Raw genomic sequence first — 17,417 nt, forward strand, 5'->3', positions numbered from 1 at the left:
TTCCAATGCAACTAATGACTAATAGTTGTGTGGGGTCTTATAGTATTTAAAATGCTTACACATTAATTACCTCACTACATTTAATTTATCTTATTTGGATGAACAACTTGATTGTTCTTAAGTGCAACTTCAACGGAATCAACACCAAACTTTTCCATTATTCCTATATTTATGAAGTTTATTACTATTAAATTTTGTTTTGGTTGTCAAATCCTTTATTAAATTATTTTCCTTTGTAGTTCTGAACTAGCTGAGCATTCCACTGCACCACAATTGATGTTATCAATGATGTCATGAGGGTGGCTGCAATCGACGTTACAGGCCCCACAAATTGGGCAGTCCTCAGGATCTCTTTAATGGTTCCAGAGAGTTTTCTGGCTAAAAATGACTAAATATTGGGGCTGATTTTGACAATCTCATCAAAAGTGGTATTTCCACTGTACTTAATGTTTTTCTGCTTCTTTCTGTCTTTTAATGGTTCATTGAGTGCTTTGATAACCAGGGCAGAGGCAGAAGGTAGCACTTCAATCTGGATTTGTCTGTTCTGAATGGTCAGTTTCACTGTCATCCTCAGACCTTTCCAGTTGCTGTTGCCTTAGCGATATCATCAACAATCTTATTGGAAGATAGACCCAGTGGGTCGATCTTTGGAGCCAGGACAGAGGAAGCACTGATTTCCCCACTGGTGTACCTCAGGTGTTCGACTTTGATCTGCTTGGGGCTGAATTTAGGTGGCCTGGTGGAGGTGTCTGGTGTTCACAGGAACCTGTATTTGGACAACTGAAGACAGTTGCACCTTTGCCTCCTCTGAGCCAAAAGCCAAAAGCTACTATTAAATTTTTTAAAAATAATTTTGACAGTAACTTAAGTTTTCATTGAAAATTTAGGAAATAAAAATATAACTTAAAAAATACCCATAAAGGCATCATTAATCAATTAGTTCTCATTTTTTATTTTCCATCTTCTCATTTCATCCATTTTGAAATTATGTTTTTGCAAGGTGTGAAGCAACTATTTTTGTTAATGGTTAGACAGTTGAAGCAATGCCATTTACTGAATAATCTGACATTTACCACCTATTTTAAAACTTTAACATTATCACAGTCTGCATTTGGATGATTTCCTGGCTCTCTATTCCTGAAATTTTTCTATTTCATAAAATTCACTTTTAGTCTGAGTAACAGAAAGTTCTAATTATTAAAGCTTAATAACATATTTAAATAACTTAAAGAACACGTTCCCCCATAACTCATCTACTTACAATCTTCCTGGCTGTTCCCCACATAAATATATTTTCATTGTTAAAGAGGGAGCCAGTGAATAGATATGTATATGTATGTGTATGTATATATATGTGTATTAACCTTGATATACATTTAGGTCCATATGTTTCAATTAGTATTTACATATTAGGAAATAAATGGTTTCTTTGTGATTAATTTTAGTTTTTCTTATATAAATATTTAATTCTTTCTAAAATCAAATTTATATAACAAGATCTGTTCCCTTCTAGAATCTGAAGTGTATACTAACAAATTTTCTATTTTTCTGCCTACCCAGCCATCTATCCATCTAATATTGTGTATGTGCAAGGCTATTAATTGCAGCATTATTTGTAAAAGATTGTAGTAGAGTCCTAAGAAGTGTGCATCATGAACAGAACTGGAGAGGAGAATAGCAGCTATGCAGGAGCAAGAAACTCCACCTGGATCTTTCTCTATTCTATCTCCTGCAGAACATGTAGGAGAGCAAAATTTGCCACTGCAAAATGTATCTCTTTGGCAGGTGGATTATTTTAGACTGATTATTTTTAAGAAACAGAAGGCTCAGGCAGAGCGTTTGACCCTTTCTCTAACTGCCTAAAAGTATTTAGATAGAAGACTTGTTTCAGGAAGGGAGTTAACACTATAAATAGCTATAGTTTAATAGGACTAGGTGTGATAGATAGGGAGGAATCTAGCAAGGCCTATTCGATCAAAGTCCTATCTCCCATTATTTTCTGGATGGCTCAGCAAACATTGGTTTACCAAACATTTACTCTTTCCATTCTCCCATGAACTGTTGTCCTTCCCTTTGTAGCCCTAAAGCCCTACCCCCCCTTCTCCTTAGTTCAGAATGACATATATACTTCATTTGCTAATCTGTGTCATGTCAATTTGTTTCTCAGACCAGCCAGAAGAACCTTGAAGGGTAGAGGTTTATCCTCCCCAGCAAACAAAAGTTTTAATCTGTGGTGGGAAAGGCAGCAATCACTGCTTTTCTCTCTCTCTTTCCCCTTTTTTAAGGATATAAAACTTTTACTATAAATAAAATTTTAGAAGTGGGTAAGGAGACAAGAGTGCAAATGTGCTTAATAATGTCCATCTGGGCAGGTGGGAAAAAAGTGGACCAAAGGAACTACTGGAACGTACTAGGAAACACGTATGGGAGCAGTGAGAAGAGAACAGGGAGGGGAAAGTGGGCAGGAGTAACTGCTGAATCTGGAGCTCTAGATAGAGGCAGGGCAGGAGAACAGAAATGTCCACACTCATTGGCACCCAGGGAGAATGCCTTGTCTAAGGCTTATCCTTAATCAGAATAGCAAAAACCACACTTCACCACCAGGTTAAGAACCCACAGATAAAAAGTAACAGCACAATACAGCCGGGAGAGAGGAGAAGACCTGAGCAAGCATGTAGTTTATTGTGGCACTATTTGTCTACACTACGACAGTCATCAAATTCCTGGAGGGATACCTTTTATGTAGGAGAGGGCTGGTTTAACAGAACAAAACCTGTTCTTTTCTGAGTTTTAGGTCTTTTCTTTGTGCTGTGCCTCAGAGGAGTCTCTTTGCATAAGCTTCTTAAATGAATGGGGCTTTTTCTATAATATTTATTTATGGAATTACTTTGACATATAGAAAACTCAATTTTTATATAGTTTGTCTTAATAGTTTAATGTACTGTCTTGATAGTTTAATGATTTGTAAGTTCATTTTCCATGATTTTCTTCAGGATTATTATCAGAGTTTGTATTCTGAGATGCCAATTGAGTAAAACGAGCCTTAACAGTTCATAAAAATTCATAATAAAGTAGAGCTTAGAATTATAATATCTTAATTTGGAAGACAGTTCGCATATATTTATTTTTCTAGTTCTCTTACTAGGGTGGCCAAAGAACATGAGGACAGACATCTACTAATTCACACTCCACAGAGGTAGCATTAGAGTGCTCTGCCAATTACAAAGCACATATATAATGCCTGCCTTGCTCCCCTGCGTTGTCACTTAGTTTTAAAAAATAAAAAGTGTGTACTCAGTCACATGACTGTTTTAAAGTTCAGGCTTTGAACCAGTGTCCTTAGTGTTAATAAGCGAATGAATTCAGCTCTGTTAAATGCTACCAGATGGATGGCCAGTTAGTTGCTGATTTGAGGATTTTTTTTTAAGTTTCTGTGTTTCAACCTGGGGAAAAAATATCTGCTAGCGCAAAATCTCCACAAAGCCACTGCTCTCTGTCACACATTCCATTTGGTGATAGCCTCTGAATACATTAAGATGCATCATTGCAGCTTTAGCTCCCGAGTTTATCATATGTATCAGTCAGTTACAGCAGAGGGATGTATTCAATTTTTCACACTATTTGAACATGTTTTGAATATTAAAGAACAGACACAAAGAAGGACCACACTACCGGAACTGCTGACAGGGCTTTGGGTCCAGTTAATTGCTGTAAACCGAACGGTTTCTAATGCTCTTTTTAGTTATGTGTTTGTGGCTGCCAGCAGGGTTCACTGGGAGCTTTATAAATTCCTTCTTTATCTCTAACTCCAGTTGATTGACATGTGAACCATGCTGGTGGTGTTTGAAAAAGTGCACTGGATTTCTATAAAGCTATGAATATTTCCTGAACCTTACACAACCAGATCTAAATACTACAATTTCAGCTATAATTCTTTAAGGCCTGGAAATCACTGGGCTGAAAAGCCAGTCAAATATTTCAGTATTGAGTTCATTACTTAAGTCATTGAAAATGCATTCAGCGAGTAGAAGTTTGATGGTAGGAGATGCTTATTGCAACATTTATGAACACACCTTTTAACTACTTCTTTACATTTTTGCTTGCTAAAACATAAAATGGTGTTTCTATTTTGATTTGCATTCTGATTTTTTAGTTAGTAATGTTAAGAAAAATATCCACATAATAGATTTTAAGTTTGTTTTGTAATTGATTATGGTATTAAAACTATAAGTAAACCAGTTACTGCTGATGTTGAGGAGATACTCTAATTGTGAGTTGCTCTTTTGCTCTTGCTCCCTCTTTCTCTCTGTTTTTTTTGTTCGTTTGTTTGTTTGTTCCTCTTTTGTCCTTTACTTCTATGGTAGCTGACGCTAATTAAAAAAGGAAGAAATTTTATCCATGGATAATTCCGTGAAATATTGGAATGATACTATTTATAGGAATAGAACTAAAACTATATTATGCATTTTGACCCAAAATTATCTGTTTGAACAGAGTAGAAATCTCTCATGTGAGAGATAGTAATTAAAACCTTTTTTTCCCCGTTATACAAATCCTTTTTAAATCTTTCAAAAGAGCACTGTGACAGGGTGTAATCCAATGTGGATTGCAAAGGAAAAAAAATAAGTTAGATGTGTGATACCAAAGACTTTATGCTGCAGATTGCACAATTCTGTGGCTAATCTTTTTGAAAAGCAACTTCAAAATACTTCTCAAATGCAGCTGTACCTTTATTTTTTTCCCATTCCTTTGCAGAAGTGTACTTTTTTTTTCTTTGTGGCATTTAATCTTTTTATAAACTGATTTAACATGAAGTGGTTTTAGGTGTTGGAGTGGATGTGGACAACAAAGTTGATGAGTAATTCTGCCCAACAAAAATCAACATTTTCTCTTCTAAAAAAGAACATAGCCGCCTGAGAGATCTCACTTCTTGGCATGGGAATAGTTTGCTTCCTTATAAACAGCACTTTATATTTTCTACATATTATTTGGGGATCCAGGGTTCATTTTGGGTTTTGCTTCTGTCTTTGGGCTGAAAAGAAAATATCAATTCTCAGAACTCAAACTACCTGTCCATATGAAATTAATTTGAAAGTGTAAGGCAGAAAACATAATATGAAGCATCACCTTCCTTAAGGATAGAAAGACCTGGTATTAGGCCAGTTTTGCCATGATCACTACATGAATTTAGGTCTCAGATTCACATATGTAAGATAAGGGGTTTAGAGACAATGTCTTAAGGGGCTTTATAAGTCTAAAACTATGTGGTTTTGTTATCCAGCAAAGATGTTACGTGTTATCTTTCTAAATGATATAATTATTTCCATGCATACATAGCAATGTCGGATAATAATGTATGCTTGTTTACCTTCCTGTTCTAATAAAATGACAAGGTTGTTTTTACAGTGTTATTTTATAAAACTATTAATTTTAAAAGCATTCACAACACAGTGAGTGTCCAGTTAACTATAAGACTGTGAAAGAAAAAGTAATGCATGCTAAAACATAAAGGCTCTACTCATGCTTTGGCAAAATCTGCTATGATTTAAAGTCAGACTAAGTGACACTTGATAGCTTTATGAGGTTATCTAACCAAACAAAATGATGTGGTAGCTACATCCTGGTGCTTTTAGAGACAGAATATCAGAGAATTAGCCAAATGCAGAAAAATGGAAAGGAATACAGTTCTGCAAAGAGAAACTTTCTTTTCAAGTGGGTTATATATCCAATTGTTAGGTTATATACATTAAATTTACATATAAACTTTGGAAAAGGCAATTGATTAAAACAAAGAAGAAGAAAGAATAGATAAGATTTGCCCTTATAGCCTTTTGTAAGAACCTCTAGGGACTAATGTGGTAATATATCGTGATTAACTAACATAAAAAAAAAAAAGAAGAACCTCTAGGGAAGTATTCTTGGCCATATAATGGATGCAAGCAAAGAGACAAAGACCAAATAATGCTTTGTATCATTTCATGGTTTTGTCCAACTTTTATTTCACTTTTTCTTTTAAGCTTATTTCAGTAGGCTCTAGCAGAGAGGGGGAAAAGGCCAAGAATAGGGCCTTTTAAATAATGAGAATTCAGGTTTAAACATTATAATGAGATATTTTAAGCTGTGCTTATTTTTCAGTGGAACTAACTGAAAGCAAATCAACTGGATGCCTTCTAAGTTTTAGCAGAAAATTTACTACGAGAGAATCTATAATCTTGGCCTAAGAATAGTTGTGATAATGCAACCTATACTCTGACCCCCCCAAATTTAAGCCGGTAAGAAGCTTTGGGGTGGAAGCTTTTATTATAGTGTATTGCTTTCAGTTCACGTCATGGAATAAGCCAAGAAGTAAACTGAGTGGAAATTCCATGTACATACGATGATTTATATATATTATGGATAATTATTCAAAAATATTTGAAATGATTTAGAAATGATTATCATTGATTTGGGAAAAAATAAAGTTTTTATTTGTTTCCTCATACACACAGAAATATCTCAGGTGAGTACAAGATCTTGACAGAAGAGTACAAAACACACACATAAAGACACACATATATAAAATAAATCTATAGATATATACATTTATAGGTAAAGATATAAATACAGTTATAGATATCTGAATAATATTTTTTGGCTTGGTAAGCAAAAAGAAAAATCATCAAGAAACCATTAAAGAAAAGATTGAGGGATTTGGCCATATGAAAATTAAATCCGTTTTTAGGTGGCAAAGACAATTTGGACATTCTGAAAAATATGACATTCTGAAAAATAAGAAAGAAGACTGGAAATATTTATTTGCAATATATATCATAGTTTATAGGTTAGAATATAATTATATAAATAGTTCTTTCAAAGCAATAATTAAGGAATCAGCCCCATAGCAAGAAAGGGGCAAAGTTTCTGAACTGTCATTAACTATAGACATGAGTTGGTTAACATAAGTAAAACAAATGACCCATAAAATAAATGAGCACATTAAAGGTATTAAATATCTTAAATAATCTGTACAATTCAAATTAAAAATTTTGTGGAATACCATTAAGATAAGTTAAATTAAAAAATATATAATTGATAGGGGCGCCTGGGTGGCTCAGTCGTTAAGCGTCTGCCTTCGGCTCAGGTCATGATCCCAGGGTCCTAGGATCGAGCCCCGCGTCGGGCTCCCCGCTCAGCGGGAAGCCTGCTTCTCCCTCTCCCACTCCCCCTGCTTGTGTTCCCTCTCTCGCTGTGTCTCTCTGTCAAATAAATAAATAAAATCTTTAAAAAAAAATATATATATATATAATTGATAATTGGCATGATTATGGGAAAGCACTCATTCCATGCCCAACTATTGGAAGTTTAAACTGGAAGAGCTCTTTTGGATGATTTGATGAACAAATAAAAAATGCATACCATTTGATCTGCCAATTACATTTTTCTATTTATCATAAATACTGGCACCAGAATACAAAAATATGTGTTCAAGGACATCCATTGCTACATTTTATATAATAGAGAAAATTTGGAACAGAGTAATGTCCATTATTAGGGAACATTTTAGACAATATTCTGCTTACTTAAAAGGAAAATGATAGGTCTATTTTTCAAACACGGAAAGGTTTTCAAAACATAATTTCATTTATGTAAAATCAAAATGCAAAAATATGTAAGTATGTGGTACACAGAATATCTAGGAGGATACCTTGTGAAATTGAATAGTGCTCTCTAAGGTATGTCATGCTACTGGTTGGGAAGCTTGTGGATGCAGTTTAACTTTGGGATCTCTAAACGTTGATACTATTTGAACATTTTAACAACAATTATAATATTTTCATAAGTAGTAAAAATAAAAACAATAAACCTCTTCCTTTTGTGGATTTTACTATCAGTGGACTATTACATAGTTTATTTTGAGTTTTAATATGCACTAGCAGGTGTTATGAGGGATATTTGTTTAATGTTTCTATAAATAACTCTAAAACAGTAAATTCACATATAATCTGTTTAGCTGCCTGAGGTAAAGTCTTTATCTCTTCATCATGTTCCTTACAATAGAATGACTTCGCATGTATGTATTCTGAGGAGCTAAAATTTTGAGAGAACCAAAGATTTCTTAAACTGTGGTACAAATTGCATGATTATAGTCCATGAAAAATAAAACATCTGCAGAATAAAATGAATAATGTCTGCAGAATAACACAAATAATGTCTACAGAATAATGCAGATAACAAAATGTCTGTGGGATAGAAAGCTCCATTATTGGAATAGCCAACAGAATATGATACTCTACTCCTATCTCCATAAAACTGGCTGTATGATTAGAAATATTTAACCTTGTCAGATCTCAATTTTTAATCCTCAAATAAAAGGGTAGGCTAGACAACACCTGCATTTAATTTCAGCTTGTGTTTTATATTTGTTAAATTTTGTTTTCTAAAAGCCCAGTTAGAAACTTAGTATTTTCCCAAAAATTGCAATAACATTTCTTTCATGTGTAGCACAAAAAAGAAAAAAAAAAAAATTCTAGCAAGGGATAAATGAGATAAATACCTAGAAGTGCAAAGGCTGAATCAAAGGGTAAGCATATTTTAAATTTAAATTTTAGTGCCAAATTGTCCTCAAAAAGTATGTGTCCAACTGTAGTGACTTCAACATTATATGATAATAATCTTTCCATCTTTTATATTACTGAACAATATAAGATTTTTTAATTTTAATATTTTATTATTTTTTAAAGATTCTATTTATTTACTTGACACAGAGAGAGAGAAAGAAAGGGAGACAGCGCACAAGCAGGGGAAGCGGCAGGCAGAGGGAGAGGGAGAAGCAGACTCCCCACTGAGCAAGGAGCCCAATGCAGCTTGATCCCAGGACCCTGGGATCATGACCTGAGCAGAATAAAAGTTGAGCAGAGGCTCAACTGAATGAGCCACCCAGGAGCCCCCAGTGTAAGATTTTTAAAAGAAGTTTATGACAATCTGAAAATGCTATGTTTTTTTGTTGTAGTTCTGAAGCCAGATTAAATTGGTTTACATCCTGACTCTGCCACTTATTAACTGTAGTATTTGGCAATTTGAATATTAGTCAAAACCCCTCTTGGCTAGGTTAATTCATGTGTAAAGAGGGAGAAATAGTAGAAACTGGTCCTAAGGTGATTGTGGGAACTGATTATTTATTTATTTTTTAAAGATTTTATTTATTTGTCAGAGAGAGAGAGGACACAAGCAGGGGGAGTGGCAGGCAGAGGGAGAAACAGGCTCCCTGCTGAGCAAGGAGTCCCATGTGGGACTCGATACAAGGACCCTGGCCAAAGGCAGCCGCTGCTCAACCAACTGAGCCACCCAGGCATCCTGGGGACTGATAATTTAAATAAAGAATGTAGATAGGTGTCTGACAAAGAGTAATCGCTCAGTATTTATGGTATTTATTATGATCATCGTTTTTGGCTTCTTGGTTTCTGAGTTTCTTAATATGGCCTTCCACATATTTAAGATTATATATAAATTCACAAAGAAAAATCATTTCTTTGGTACTATAAAATACTTCCTTAAGCCATTTAGAATATATTCTTTAAGGTAGTATAAGGTAAAGTTTCTTCTTTTTTTCCCAAGAAATTCCCTTATACTACTTGTAGTGTGTTGGATATTCTATCTTTTCCTCATTTATGTCAAATAATATTCCCTACTAATTCTCATAGCTAATGGATCTGTTTTCAGTTTCTATAAATGAAAAAAAAAAAAGCATCATTGTCTTGGGCAAAAATAAGTATTTGTAATTTGAGTCAGTTTATACTTTTAGTCTCAGGTGCTGATGGATAATGTCATTTACACCATAAGTGGAGCTTAAATTAATCCATATAACCACACTGAAATATCAACAGTTGTCTTTATTTCACTGAAAATTTTACTACCATGGTTTCTCATTGGAGGAAAGTTATTATAGGTACAACTACAACTCCAGCATACGCATTTTCAAGGGCAGCAAAAATTTAGACAGTAATCCTAAATAGGTACTAAGAGATTTTAAGTTATATCTTAAGTTTGGGAAATACTTCGTACTTTGCTCCCCATTGTCATTAGGTTATATATTAGGGGGGAAAGTGAGTCACTTATTTAAACTTGCCTATCAGGAGTTTTTCCAAATAGATTCAACTAGCCATCTTTAATATCTCATAGGATACTGTTTTCTATGTAGTATAGTTTAGAATTAAGAAATACGTATCTTTATCTTTTTTTTTTTTTTTTAAGTACCAATTCAAGGAGCCTATCATGAAAAAAGTGTTAACAGGTTTCCTCTCCTTATAAACGAAAGTGCTGAAACCTCTCATACAACCTTTGTGGCAAATAATCACTTCGCCCATATCATCCAGTTTATAACCTGATGGGAACATGAGGGCATTCACTCTTATCTGTTAGGGTGAAAGAAAGAAATCTTTCTGAATGGTTTCCAACATTACCTCGCTTAGACAAAGAAATGAGTTTTGATATGTGGTTTTCACTCTGTTCTTTTTGTTTAGATGATCATCTAGAATCATAATGCTATCATCAGGAAGATTCAAGTGCTAACTATATGAATAGTAATGTAGAGAGAGTATTAATAACTCAAGAGCTGTAATGCTTATATTTGAACCTGGAATCTACTTATCTTGAGATATATGATATCAGGAAAATTGCTTAAATTTTATGGGACTCAGTTACCTGATCTAAATAATCAGGAAATAAAAAAATAATCAGGAAATAATATAAGTACACTTATAAGTTTTTGTGTGTAGAGTGAATGAGTTGATGTATGTAAATTCCTTTGAAGAGTTTCTGATGCATAATTAAATGTTCAACAGAAAAAGTCACTTGTTGTCTTTTTGTACTAGCAGTTTTTATTTCCTTTTTTTAAAGCCAGTATAATTGTTTATTTTATTCTAGCTTTATATATTATTTGTTAAACGGCTGTATTTCTGTATCCTACCTAAAAATCTGGAGTTTCTTTTGTTTGTATTAAATCAGCAAACTGTGTGGAAGGGACAGAGATTTCCCATATACTCTCCGCCCCAACTCATGCATAGGCTCCCCCATTATCCATATCCTGACCAGATTGGTGCATTTGTTAAACCTGATGAACTTATACTGACACATCTTAATCACCCAAAGTCCATAGTTTACATTCGGGTTCACTCTTGGCATTTGAATTCTATGGGTTTAGACTAATGTACAATGGTATATATCCACTTTTAATATTATACATAGTAGTTTCACAGCTCTCAAAATTCTCTGTTCTTTACCTATTTATCCCTCCCTCCCCCTTAAACTCCAGCAACCATGATCTTTTTACTGTCCTGTAGGTTTTTTTTTTTTTTTTTTTTTTCAGAATGTTATATAGTTAGAATCGTACAGTATGTAACTTTTTCAGATTGGTTTCTTTCACTTAGTAATATGCATTTAAGTTTTCTCTCTGTCTTTTAATGGCTTTATAGCACATTTAAAAAAAAGATTTTTATTTATTTGAGAGAGAGAAAGCATGCAAGAACAAGATGGAGGAGGAGGGGCAGAGGGAGAGAGAGAAGCATACTCCCCACTGAGCAGGGAGCGGGGGCGGGGGGTTGGGGGGATGGGGGCTGGGGGCTGGGGAGCAGGGCTCAATCCCAGGACCCTGGGATCATGACCTGCGCTGAAGGCAGACACTTAACCGACTAAACCACCCAGGCACCCCATAGCACATTTCTTTTTAGTCATAGATAATATTCCATCATCTGGATGTACTATAGTTTAACCATTCATATACCAAAGGTTGTTTCCAAGTTTGGGCAATTATGAATAAAGCTGCTATAAATGTACATGTGCAGGTTTTGTGTGGACATAAATTTTCAACTCTTTTGGGTGAACACCAAGGAGTGCAATTGCTGGATCATATGGTAAGAGTATATTTAGTTTTCTAAGACAGTACCAGACTGACTTCCACAGTGGCTGTACCATTTTGTATTCCCACCAACGAGTGAGAATCCTTATTGTTCCACATCTCCACCAGCAGTTGATTGTCAGTGTTCTGGATTTTAGTCATTCTAATAGATACTGTTTCCTTTTTGACTTTGGGAACTTTTTCCCCCAGGAGATAGATTCAGTTTAAATATTTGATTATGCACTTTATGTCTTATTTTAACTAATATGGATATGGAACAGGAAACATAATCTTGAGAACTTTCCCTATGGAAATCCTAGAATTATGAAATTGGGCATTTTATCTCTTCTTTCTCATATCCATTATATTTGAGAAAAAAAAGGCTTCTATTTGCTTATTCTAAACCATTACTCCTAGGAAAAAAAAGGTGTATATATCTAATTTATTACTTATATTTATTTTAGTACATAAATATATTTATGCACTTCTGTAAATGCACATATATATGCATGCAATGAAGTAATACATATTTACATATATGTAAATATATGTGTATGTGTATGTATACCTTTGTTGCATGTACTATTTATTGCCTATACTATACTTGATTCTCTGTGGTTTATTGTCTTTCAAACTAGCTCTTTCCCACTGCTTCATTTAATGTTTTATCCCTGTCTAAACTTATTGCTGAATGTATTTTTCTTGGTGATTCTAATATGTTAAATCATACAGTCATACATATGACCACTTATTTTTTGTCATTTCTAAGAAATATATTTTCTTCTCCAATTCAGCCACCCATTCTTAAGTGACTATGTACTTTTTCATCAATAAAAATGATGATTTCAATCCCAATCATTAGTCTTCAATTCTTATCCCTCCAGTTTTAATACGTTACTGCCACAATTTCTTTACTTATTCATGTAGTAATAAATTATCATAATCTCCACACCCTTTGACTCATATTTGATTAAAACTGTAGCTGAAATCAGAAGCCATATATTTCATTGGCACTTAATGAAAAATGATAAGAAAAGAAGCTGATTATTTATTTTATTTGAGCTTCTCTGTATGTGTATGCTTTTTTCCCCGCTAGATGATGAGCTTCTGGACAACAGGTTCCTTATCATATTCATTGTTATGCCTACTATGTACATAGGTGGGCGCTCTATAAGTGTTTTTGTATTGGAATTGCATACGTAGTTTCCTTAAGAACAAAATGCAGTGGATTTCAAGCATAATGCAATTTTTAAAATAATCTGTCTCCTTGAAGATAATTCATAGACTGTCTATTCAACATCACCACTCAGAATTTTGACCTCTTAAAATTAATTTATCTCAGACCATTTACCACTCTACCACTCTAGCCACACAATCATTCTCTTTCTCCTGAACTACTACAAGAACTTTATATTTGGTCTTCAGTTTTCAACAACATTCATCTACAAACTATACAAATTATCTAGCACAATCCATTTTAAAACTTAAGATTTCTCCTTATGGCTAGGATTTGGTGAGTTGAGAAAGTATGTCCCTCCTACCTAATAATGATAAGTAATATGCATAAATTATAAAGTGATAAGTCTTTGAGCCCAACAGAGAACTGAGATCATTAAACAACTAGTAGTCGAATATGTAAGGATTGATGAGGAAGCACAAAAAATGAAGATAGGGACAGCACAGGAAGAAGTGGCTGCCGAAAAAGTGAGAAAAAAATGAATTTAGTTTAATGAGTTACTGAAGAACTGGTGCAACTATAGACAAAAGAAAAGCTCTCACTTAATCATGGGCAATTTCTTATGGATAGAGGACAGGGAGAGAGAGCATTTCTCAGTAGTGTAAGAATTGTTGGTATCAGATACCACTGCAGAAAAGACATAAATTCCTGCCACTTTGTGCATTTCGTTTGGACAGAGAAATTCCTTTAAGCTACTTGCAAATCCTGCAAAGTAACAGGGAGGTAAGGATAAGTTATTTGTTTCTGAGGAAAGCATAGGATAAAACAACAACAACAACAACAAAAACAAAACACATGTCATTCATTCATTCATAAGATAATCAGAAAACATTTCTGGGCCTAATAGCATTAGAACCTTCTACTTCTAGTCAGGAGCATGACCTCCCTCCCATGCAAGACCTGCCTGGATCAAGGTAGAATTTGTCAGCCACAGAGAAGAGGATCAGGAATAATGACAAAACCCCATACCTGAGGCCTAGGAGCACATGGCTTTCCTTAAAGCTGAGGCTGGTCCAGGGTAATGGAGATCACCTCCTGGCTTCTACCTGCACATAAGCAAATACCAAGTAGCAACCAACAGTACTTGTCAGGCCCAGAGCGGGTACTAAAAGCTGAGCGATTAGCTAGAGGAAAACCCTGCAATATCTCAGTTCTCATCATAACAACAAGGTTTCATTAGACACATTTTAATATTGTGGTACAAATTAGGTTAACTATAGGAAAAACAAAATTCAGACCCAACTCATCCCCTGATTAGAGTAGCTCAACTGCTATACTAAAAACATGACAGGAGAGGCATGCCCATTTCTGGATGTAACTACTATTTTCCTCAGTTTTAAATATTTCTAAAGGGTAATTTTCTTCAACTCTCATGGGTCAAATAGGAAGTCCATGAAATTTTAAAATATTTTGATTTGAATTAAAACTGAAAAACAACAGATACAGAAGTATGGGCTATGGATAAAGCAGTGTTTAGAGGGAAATTAATAGCAAACAATAAAATAAAAAAGCAAATAAAAAAGTTTATACTAGCAAATAAAAAAGTCCCAAACCAAAGAAACCTCTGTTCTCTATTCTCTTCTCTATTACCCTCTAAATCTCATGCTAATGCCTCTCTGTGACCAAATACAACTAAAAGTAGGAGGGTGAGAGAGCCTGATTTACAGTCTATAGAGATCATAGAGCTGTTCAGAGAATGTGATCTTCCAGGTAAGCAATGAAAGTGACTTGGATTAGAGAAGTCATGGTAGAAGTTGTAATACGTGGTCAGACTCTGAACATATTTGGAAGATCCAGTTGATTTGATTAAGGATTGAATGTGGGTATAAGGAGAGCACAGAAATAAATGACGACTGTATGGTTTTATGCATCGGAAACTTAATGAAAACTGGTACCGATTCCAGAAATGGGGGAGCCTGGGGAAGGAATTTGTGGTTAAAGGGGTGCATGTGGAAATGAATAATTTTGTTTTGAACTTTTTAAGTTTACAAAGCCTATTATACATCCAAATCAGAATGAGTAGTTAGGTAGTTGGAAATACTAAGTGGTCTATACAATGTTGAATTCTGCTTCTCTGGTAACGTGTGTTCATGCCAAGAAATTGAGCTATATGTAACAACTTTAATACATCTTTTGTCATGCCCATTCTCTTTCCATTCTCACAAATGATTCCAGATATTTTCTAATATAGTTTTTTCTTAATTTATTTGAGAAACTTTAAGGTATAGTATTTCCTTTGGCTCATCTTTGCATTTTACAGCTAGTACATGTTGAATTCAAAATCCCTTTTAAACAAGAAAATAATGAAAGTACATAAGGAAACTATTCTTTTTCTAGTTTTTGGTTGTGTGTGTGGTTTGGTTTTTTGTTTGTTTGTTTTGAAAGCTTCCTCGGGCAAAGGAGATTTAGCAAGGAGAATTTTTCTATAAGTTTTGGAGGTTTAAGATTATTTGGAATCTCCCGAGTTCTCAGGGATATCACTGTTATTGTTAAGATCCTGATCTTTCACTGTTAATATCGTAGGTTTCTCAAAAAAACACCTTGAAAGATAATGTATTTAACTGCTGTTGTATAACCCCGATTGTGTGAAATCAGTTGCTGAGTTTAATATTTAGTAAAATGCTCTATACAAGTTTAAGCACTAAACCTTGGTGCTTAAAATCCTGTGTTTTATTCCATACCTTGAGGCAAGAATTTCAAGTCTGTGCTTGTCACTTTCTCACTTTCAATGTTGCCATGAACAACCTCCATTCATGTAATAGGAAGGATAATGATCAAGTTTCGTAACAAAAGCCAAAATAGCAGTTCCTGAACAAGATAGAATTATAATGTTCTCTCACAGTGCAGTCCAAATATATGTAGCCCAGGTTGCTATGAATATTTCTCAGTGCAGCTCTGACATCCTAAACCCATGGAGTCCATATTGTGGCCTAAAATCGCTGCTCCATTCACCAAGCCTGTTTTCTAGTCAGTGGAAAGGTTGGCAAAAGAACTTGCCTCTTTGCTTTAATGGCATGATCCAGAAATTTCACAAATACTTTTGCTTAAATCCCATGGGCTAAACCTTAGGCACATGGTCATACCTAGCTGTAGCTAAGCAGGCATATGTAGTCTTTGGTGACCATATACCAGAAAAATATTGCAGTTCTTATTCTAAAAGAATAAGAGCAAAATGGAAAAGGGCAAGCAAAAACTAGTCTATCGCAACTGACATTACTGGTCTTCTTTAAATTGATGTATCCCCATATTGACCCATTATTCCTGGTCTTCATTGTCAGTGAGTATGTTGGTGGTTCCTTGAATATCTGGCTCTCTAATACATCCCACATAATGCTATCCCACACAGAATATATATATACAAATCTTGCTGTATTTCACCCCATTTCTTTCTAGCAGTTAATTACAAATTCTCCCATAATTCACCTGCAGTCTTTTGCTTAAATCCCTCTGTCTTTATCGGTTTCCTTATCGAATAGATTTCTTCCTTTGTAAGCCACAAAAACCAAATCTAGTTAACTGAGGAAAAATAAAGTGTGCTACTGAAAGTACACTGAGTGTCTCACTGTCATCAAAGGACAAGTTAAAATTTCACACTGTGCTCAGACCCATCTGGAGATTTCAGAAACGAATCCATGAAACTTCATCAGGGCTGCCAACAGACGACTCAGTTCCAACAGCCTTCAGTGCCTGAGCCATGCCTCAAGATTCAGATGGTTTCAGATGTGCAGATAAGAGGATCTGACTGACCTTACTTTGGCCTACAGTTTCACCCCTTGTTTCTTGGAGTAAGTGCCAAGGAAAAAAGAAGGGGAGGAGTGGGATCTGGGATCTCATAAACACAGTTCCTTGGAGGAAGGGATGATGAGTAGCAAACACAAGAGATGATAACCCCTCTTCCTTGGATGGTGCCAGTCATTCTTACTTTTCTATTTATGTGCATACTTTTATTGACCTTTATTTGGAGATGAGTCACAAATTGTCCAAATCACCATTTTATCCCTTAGCTTCTTGGCTAAGTATTTTATGCTCTTTGAGCATTAATTTTATTATTTTTAAAATTAGAGTATTATTTTGGTAAGTTCCTGTATGTATTTATATTTAAAAAAATCCTAAGATCCCAATTATATTTTAGGACTTAAAAATATTAGTTTCGGGCGCCTGGGTGGCTCAGTAGGTTAAGCGACTGCCTTCGGCTCAGGTCATGATCCTGGAGTCCCTGGATCGAGTCCTGCATCGGGCTCCCTGCTCGGCGGGGAGCCTGCTTCTGCCTCTGACCCTCCCCCCTCTCATGTGCTCTCTCTCTCTCAT

The 17,417-nt window shown here is 34.9% G+C and overlaps 1 pseudogene; it reads right to left on the reverse strand.

The window, feature by feature from the left end:
• Nucleotides 1–218: 218 nt before the first annotated feature.
• LOC123850759 (large ribosomal subunit protein uL11-like) lies at nt 219–15,860 on the reverse strand (annotated as a pseudogene).
• Nucleotides 15,861–17,417: the final 1,557 nt, after the last annotated feature.

This window comes from Mirounga angustirostris, unplaced genomic scaffold, assembly GCF_029215605.1.
Source record: "Mirounga angustirostris isolate CCGP_5_RB_7025 unplaced genomic scaffold, mMirAng1.0.hap1 SCAF_10, whole genome shotgun sequence".
In the NCBI taxonomy this organism is placed as follows: domain Eukaryota; kingdom Metazoa; phylum Chordata; class Mammalia; order Carnivora; family Phocidae; genus Mirounga; species Mirounga angustirostris.